Raw genomic sequence first — 8,087 nt, forward strand, 5'->3', positions numbered from 1 at the left:
TGGTCAATTCCGGTAACGAACGAGATCCCATCCTTTAAGTAGTTACACGGCCCCTCTCCTGGGTCGGACTCTATCCCCGAAGGTCCCCGTTCGCGGGGGGTCCCCATCGGGGTGGGGGTGTTGGGGGTTTCGGCGGGGGTCCGGTTCTACCCCGGATCGGTTCGGGGAGGTGATGCGGTTGACGGGGGTTCAGTTCTGCGTCGAGTGGGTGGCTCCGGCCTCTCCCCTTCGCGTTCGGTTCCCTCCCCGATGCCGTCCGCACCTCGTTCCGCTCTCCGGGTGTGGGTTGTCCGTCCTTCGCCTTCGCCTTCCCTCTCCCCTCCCCGGTGCCCTCCCGCTTACCGCGGGCCTGAAGGTTGGGGTTCGCCCGGTGGGAATCAGCGGTCGGTGGCTAAACTTCTTAGAGCGATTTGTGGCACAGAAGCCACTTGAGAAATGGAGCAATAACAGGTCTGTGATGCCCTTAGAAGTCCGGGGTCGCACGTGAGCTACAATGGCTGGTTCAACATGTAAGTTACCCTACGCCGAGAGGTGCGGGCAATCCTATGAACGCCATTCCCCGCTGGGGACAGGGGATTGCAACTATTCCCCTCGAACGAGGAATTCCAAGTAGGCGCGGGTCACCAGCCCGCGTCGATTAAGTCCCTGCCCTTTGTACACACCGCCCGTCGCTACTACCGATCGGATGCCTCGGTGAGGTCCTCGGACCGTCCCCGGGGCGGCCCTCGAACGGGGGTCGCCTCCGGGCGATGGGAAGTCGATCGAACCCGGACATCTAGAGGGAGTAAAAGTCGTAACAAGGTTTTCGTAGGGGAACCTGCGGAAGGATCAATAACGGTGACCTGGCCGCGGTCGGCGCCCGCCGTCCGTGCCGGTTGTCGAGTCGGACTCGAGAGGCCGAACCTCCCCCCCGGCGGGTACCTTCAAGGTATGGACCGCAGAAGCCTCGTACCTTTCGTTGTCGGCCGACGTGAGTCTCTCCCCCCTCCGGGTGGGTGGACGTAGCGAGCCGGCTTCGGAACTCGGGGTTATGCGAGGACCGCCTTAGGTGCATAGGTACCCCGGTCCGCCCCTCCCGTTCGCGGGGGGAAGAGTGGCGCCGGAGCCGCCCGCCGGGTAGTTAAACCCAAAAAACCATTGATCGTTGAAGGCTTGATTGTGCGTGCGCGAGTCAAAGGGGCTTACTCACCCCCAGGGCGTTGGCCGGTGCTCGCCGGCCTCGGTGGGATCTCCCTGAACCCATCCCCCCGGCACAGGGGGTGGTGGTGGACGGGAGCGTACCGCCGGGCGAAACTCTTTCCCCTCACGGGGTTAGAGCGGAGCTTAAGAGCGCATGCAATAACCCCCGATGTTGGCTTCGCAGAGACGGACCGTATAATAGTCTAAGGCCGGTGCGCGAGTTGAAGGGGCCTCACGAACCCCGGATGCGTTTATAAACACCCGAAGGAGACGGCCGGTGCCCGCCGGTCCTGACTAGGTGGGATCTACCCAGCGCCTTCCCCTAAGCGGGGACTTGGGAGCGTACCACCGGGCCTCGCTCATACCCTCCGGGGTGGAGAGCTTGGCTTTGAGCGCACGCCTGAATGCCTTAGACCGGGACCCGTAACGCAGCGAACCAAACCCTGGGCCTCGCCGGGAACGGCGGGTGCCTAGACCCGGTCTCCTAAACCACGTAAGTCTCGGGCACCTACTCGGGCGATCGTCCCGGGCCGTAACTCCTCGGTCCGGTGGTGACGCCCAGGTTCAATGACCTTCCCCCTCCACGGGGGGGAAGGCACCCGGCTTGAAATATTGTCAAACATTGTCTCGTGTTCGAATGGCTTCCTTCGCCCGGCCTGTAACGGGCCGGGCACAAACCCAAATACGACTCTTAGCGGTGGATCACTCGGCTCGTGCTTCGATGAAGAACGCAGCCATCTGCGTTAACTAATGTGAATTGCAGGACACAGATCATCGAAATTTCGAACGCATATTGCGGCCGCGGGGGTCCATCCCGCGGCCACGCCTGTCTGAGGGTCGCTTTACCCATCGATCGGTCTCCGCGCCCCCGCTGAGAGAGAGAGACCGCGGCTGGAAGCTCGCAGGGCCTGAAAACGGCCCTTCGTCTTCCCAAACGAAGACTCGGTTCCGAGCCAGTCCACGCGGCCCGTGTTGCGAGAGAGCTCCGTACAGGGAACGGAGGGAGAGCCGAGTAGGTCCGGGTCCACGTCCGTTACGGTCTCTCCCCGAGTCCCGAGCGGGGCTCCGCGCAGTCGGACGCGGGGGTGGCGAGTGCCGATTAAACCCAGCGAGCGGGCGAGTGAGCGGGCGGGCGAGCGGCCGGGGTGGGGGGAGGGTGTCGCGGAGTTCGGCCTCAGGCCGGGCTCTCGCCCCTCGCCCCTAGCCTTCGGCCCTCCGCCTCCGCCCTCGCCCCCGCATAAGAAACCTCTGTGTGCGGCCTCAGATCAGACGAGACGACCCGCTGAACTTAAGCATATCAGTAAGCGGAGGAAAAGAAACTAACAAGGATTCCCTTAGTAGCGGCGAGCGAACAGGGAAGAGCCCAGCGCTGAATCCCACTTTCCCCTGACCGGGGTTGGCCGGGAAATGTAGCGTACGGAAGTCCGTAAGATCCGTCTCGGTGCGGACGCGGGACCAAGTCCTCGCGAACGTGGCTTCTTCCCATAGACGGTGAAAGCCCGGTAGCGAGTCCCGCGTTCCCGCCCGGGTAGGTCGGGCTTCTCGGAGTCGGGTTGCTTGGGAATGCAGCCCAAAGCGGGTGGTAAACTCCATCTAAGGCTAAATACCGGCACGAGACCGATAGCGAACCGAGTACCGTGAGGGAAAGTTGAAACAGGACTTTGAAGAGAGAGTTCAACAGAGCGTGAAACCGTTGAGAGGTAAACGTACGGGGACCGAGAAGACTGCCCCGGGGGATTCAGCCGGGCGGACGGCCCCGCGCTCGTCGGGTTCCGAGGCCGGGGGTGCGAGCGTATCCGGGCGAGAGGGGTGGGGTGCCGACTCCACCGCTCCCCGCTTCGGCTCTGCGCTTCGCCTCTGGACTTCGGGCCTGTCGGGCGTACGGAGGTCCGGCCCCGCCCGGTGTACTTTCCCCGCGTGGTGGTGAGTCGCGACCGGCTCCGGTTAGGCTTGGAAGGGCCCGAGGGTGAAGGTAGGTCCGTCCGGAGAAGGGAGCCCCACGCGGCCCCCGGACACGGGCGTTCCGCTACAGCCCCTCGCTCCGACTTCGCCGATAACGCCGGGGCCGTGGAGCAATGTCCTTTCCGCGTTCTCCCCTCCTCCGGGATGGGGATGGGGGCCCCCCCCGATCGTTCGGTCGAAGCGGGCCGGCTGGGCTGTCCTCAGCCCCGGGCTAGGCCCGCTACGGCGATGCGGGGGGTGATCCAGGCCCACAGCACCCGAACGCCTAAGGTCAGCGGCTAAGTTCGGACCCCGAACGACCCGTCTTGAAACACGGACCAAGGAGTCTAACGCGTATGCGAGTCGAAGGGGCCCAGAACCCCGGAGGCGCAACGAAGGTGAAGGCCGGCGCGCGTCGGCTGAGGTGGGATCCGTCCTAACCCTTCGAGGGGGCGGGCGGCGCACCACCGGCCTGCTCTTCCCACGTGCGGAGAGCGGAGCCAGAGCATACGCGGTGGTACCCGAAAGATGGTGAACTATGCCTGGGCAGGGCGAAGCCAGGGGAAACCCTGAGTGGAGGCCCGCAGCGGTCCTGACGTGCAAATCGGTCGTCCGACCTGGGTATAGGGGCGAAAGACTAATCGAACCATCTAGTAGCTGGTTCCCTCCGAAGTTTCCCTCAGGATAGCCGGCGCCGAAACTTCAAGTTTTATCCGGTAAAGAAATGACTGGAGGCCGCGGGGCCGAAACGGGCCTCGCCCTACTCTCAAACTTTAAATGGGTAAGAGGCCCGGCTCGCAGGCTTGGAGCCGGGCATGGAATTGACGGTGCCGAGTGGGCCACTTTTGGTAAGCAGAACTGGTGCTGCGGGATGAACCGAACGCGCGGGTTAAGGCGCCCGACGCAGACGCTCATCAGACCCCAAGAAAGGTGTCGGTTGATATAGACAGCGGGGCGGTGGCCATGGAAGTCGGCATCCGCTAAGGAGTGTGTAACAACTCACCTGCCGAATCAACTGGCCCTGAAAATGGATGGCGCTGGAGCGTCGGGCCCATACCCGGCCGTCGCTGGCGGTACTTGTCTCCCACCCCCCCAAAAGCCAGCGAGAATGAGAGAGAACCGAGACTCATGGGACCGTATGCCGCGACGAGTAGGAGGGGCGCCGCGGTGGCGCAGAAGCCTTTGGCGCGAGCCTGGGTCGAGCCGCCGCGGGTGCAGATCTTGGTGGTAGTAGCAAATATTCAGATGAGAACTTTGAAGGCCGAAGTGGAGAAGGGTTCCACGCCGACAGCGCTTGGCCGTGGGTTAGTCGGTCCTAAGGGATAGGCGAGCGCCGTTCGGAAAATGCTGGGGTGATGGTCTCGTCTGCCTCGCGCTGACCGAAAGGGGATCGGGCCAATATCCCCGTACCTGGGATTGGTGGAGATCGAGCCGCCGAGAGGCGCTCCCGTGGCGGTAACGCAAACGAACCCGGAGACGCCGGTGGGGACCCCGGGGAGGATTCTCTCTCCTTGCTAAAGAGCTGGAGCGCCCTGGAATGGGTTCGACCCCGAGATAGGGGCTCAACGCTCTGAAAGGCGTCGCATGCACTATGCGACGGCCGGGACGTTTCCCATCGGCCCTTGAAAATCCGGGGGAGGTATAGTGAATTTCCCCCCAGGCCGTACCCATATCCGCATCAGGTCTCCAAGGTGAACAGCCTCTGGCGTGTTGGAACAATGTAGGTAAGGGAAGTCGGCAAGACGGATCCGTAACTTCGGGATAAGGATTGGCTCTAATGGCTGAGCTCGGTCGGGCCCGTGTCTGCTGATGCGGGGTCCGAAAGCCCGGTGCTGCCCGTGCGACGGGGAGCTGTTCCCGGTCCACCTTCGGGCCCCCCCCACTGGGTCCTGCGCGCGAGGAAGCGCACGGCGAGAGATTGCCCCCCAGTATCCAAACCCCCGTGAACAAGGCTCCGTCTGTCTGTCGGGGTCGATGAGAGTGGGTCGCGGCGAGCGAGACCTTAAGCCCCGGTGCGTGTCCCCCCTCGGCGGCGGCGCTTAGGGGGCCTCGGTCAGGTCGACGGTAGGGAGCCGGTCGTCGGTGGGATGCCGGCGGGGGAGCGTCCTTCGGGACTAACCTCCGTCGGATGACCGCCTTCGGCCTCCTCTCCCTACCTAAGCCGGGCCGGGCTCCCGACGCCCGTCGCCGGGTGGGCCGCCCCCGGCTAAGCTCGAGCGTCCGGCCCTTCGCTCTCCCCCGATGGGACGCGGAGGGACGCAATGGAACGTAGGTCCGCGTGGGGTGTGCGGTCTCTCGTGCGTGTGTGGACTCGTAGCAGGCCGCCGGTGGTGGGGCTTCGGTGGGTCGGGGCGGTGTCCCTGGAGCCTCGCGCGCCGAGCCTAGGCTCCGTGGATCTCTCGGGCTTATGAGTCTCGCCTCGGGGGGAGACCTCCGGGGCCGGGTCTCTCGGCCGGCACCTAACAGCCGAATTAGAACTGCTGCGGACAAGGGGAATCCGACTGTTTAATTAAAACACAGCATCGTGAAGGCTCTTGGACCGGGTGTTGACACGATGTGAATTCTGCCCAGTGCTCTGAATGTCAAAGTGAAGAAATTCATCGAAGCGCGGGTTAACGGCGGGAGTAACTATGACTCTCTTAAGGTAGCGAAATGCCTCGTCATTTAATTGGTGACCAGCATGAATGGATGAACGAGATTCCCACTGTCCCTACCTACTATCTAGCGAAACCACAGCCAAGGGAACGGGCTTGGCGGAATCAGCGGGGAAAGAAGACCCTGTTGAGCTTGACTCTAGTCTGTCACTGTGAGGCGACTTAAGGGGTGTAGAATAAGTGGGAGGCCCGCCGCTCGCCAGCACCGGAGCGGGCCGTCCGTGAAATACCACTACTCTTACACGTTACCTCACTAACCCGGTGAGGGTGTCGGTGGGAACCTTTGCCTTGCTGGGGGTTCCTTGTTCAAAGGTGCTAAGCCCCGGGTGGGGGGGTCGCTCGGCGCTGAGTCCTCCTTCCCCCCCTCGCGGGGGGGGTCGGAGGCAAGCTCGCGCGGGGCTGGCCCTTCCTCTCCCTGGGGCGAGTTCCTCCGGGGACAGTGACAGGTGGGGAGTTTGACTGGGGCGGTACACCTGTCAAAGAGTAACGCAGGTGTCCTAAGGCGGGCTCAGGGACGGACGGAAACCTCCCGTAGAGCATAAGGGCAAAAGCCCGCTTGATCCTGATTTTCAGTATGAATACGGACCGCGAAAGCGGGGCCTAACGATCCTTCCGTCTGCTTTACGGGTTTTAAGCGGGAGGTGTCAGAAAAGTTACCACAGGGATAACTGGCTTGTGGCGGCCAAGCGTTCATAGCGACGCCGCTGTTTGATCCTTCGATGTCGGCTCTTCCTATCATTGCGAAGCAGAATTCGCAAAGCGTTGGATTGTTCACCCACTAACAGGGAACGTGAGCTGGGTTTAGACCGTCGTGAGACAGGTTAGTTTTACCCTACTGATGTGCCGTTGCTCCGATAGAAATCCCGCTCAGTACGAGAGGAACCGCGGGTTCGGATACTTGGTATTCGCGCTTGGCTGTGGAGCCAATGGTGCAAGGCTACCATCCGAGGGCTTACGACTGAACGCCTCTAAGTCGGAATCCCGCCTAGAAGGAGCGATACGTCCGTGCCCAAGGTTCGATACGGTTGGTCTGGGATAGCCGCGGGGGATTCGCCACACTCCGCCGGTGACCAGAACCGCACGAGACTGGAACCAGGGCCGGGGCTAATGAACACCTCGGTCCACCCTTCCGTCCCTAAGCGCATGTCCCTTGATCCGGGGTGCGAAATGACTTGTAAACGACCTGATTCTGAGTGCGGGTGTCATAAGTGGCAGAGCGGGTGCATATACCGCGATCCATTGAAAGTCATCCCGTCCACTCAAACATTTGTCGGGGGAAGGCGAAAGCAAACCCCCGGCCCTCCGGAGCGGTCCAGGTCTGGTTCTCTGGGGCGCGGGCCCCGGAGACTCCGTACACCGGTTAGAGGGAGCCGGTGGCGGGCATAGGGGAGGTGGGTACTCCCCTGTGAAATCCTGGATGACGGTTTTAGGTCTCGTAGTGGGCGAAAATCGGACTTAGTGCAATTTCCGAAACTCTGGTTCTCTGGGGGCGCGGGCCCCGAGAGTCCGTACACCGGTTAGAGGGAGCCGGTGGCGGGCATAGGGAGGCAGGTCGCTCCCTTGAATGGTCCTGGATGTCTGGACTTAGTGCAATTTCCGAAACTCTGGTTCTCTGGGGGCGCGGGCCCCGAGAGTCCGTACACCGGTTAGAGGGAGCCGGTGGCGGGCATAGGGAGGCAGGTCGCTCCCTTGAATGGTCCTGGATGTCAGCAATTTCTTAAGAAGGGCGCCCTCTTGTGGTCCCATGGCCGAAGAACATGCTCCGAGCCCGGGTATGGCAGTGGGCGGAATGAGACTTAGAGGAATGTTGACGGAGCCATGAGGGGCCCCCCCTGGAGGTCCCATGGCCGAGAAAAGTGCTCCGAGCCCGGGGTGATAGAGAACCGTGAACGCCGCGGTTGAAGACCTCGGGTATGGCAGTGGGCGGAATGAGACTTAGAGGAATGTTGACGGAGCCATGAGGGGCCCCCCCTGGAGGTCCCATGGCCGAGAAAAGTGCTCCGAGCCCGGGGTGATAGAGAACCGTGAACGCCGCGGTTGAAGACCTCGGGTATGGCAGTGGGCGGAATGAGACTTAGAGGAATGTTGACGGAGCCATGAGGGGCCCCCCCTGGAGGTCCCATGGCCGAGAAAAGTGCTCAGAGCCCGGGGTGATAGAGAACCGTGAACGCCGCGGTTGAAGACCTCGGGTATGGCAGTGGGCGGAATGAGACTTAAAGGAATATTGACGGAGCCAAGAGGGGCCTCCCCTGGAGGTCCCGTGGCCGAGAAAAGTGCCCCGAGCCCGGGGTGATAGAGAACCGTAAAGCGCGC

The 8,087-nt window shown here is 62.5% G+C and overlaps 1 non-coding gene and 1 pseudogene across 1 annotated transcript; both read left to right on the plus strand.

Annotated features, from left to right (window-relative positions):
- Nucleotides 1-1,865: 1,865 nt before the first annotated feature.
- Nucleotides 1,866-2,019, plus strand: LOC136682430 (5.8S ribosomal RNA). The gene has a single exon (XR_010798641.1). It is a non-coding gene; the product is annotated as a 5.8S ribosomal RNA (ribosomal RNA).
- A 415-nt stretch (nt 2,020-2,434) lies between these two features.
- Nucleotides 2,435-7,045, plus strand: LOC136682435 (28S ribosomal RNA; annotated as a pseudogene).
- Nucleotides 7,046-8,087: the final 1,042 nt, after the last annotated feature.

Source organism: Hoplias malabaricus, unplaced genomic scaffold (assembly GCF_029633855.1).
Source record: "Hoplias malabaricus isolate fHopMal1 unplaced genomic scaffold, fHopMal1.hap1 scaffold_50, whole genome shotgun sequence".
Lineage (NCBI taxonomy): Eukaryota > Metazoa > Chordata > Actinopteri > Characiformes > Erythrinidae > Hoplias > Hoplias malabaricus.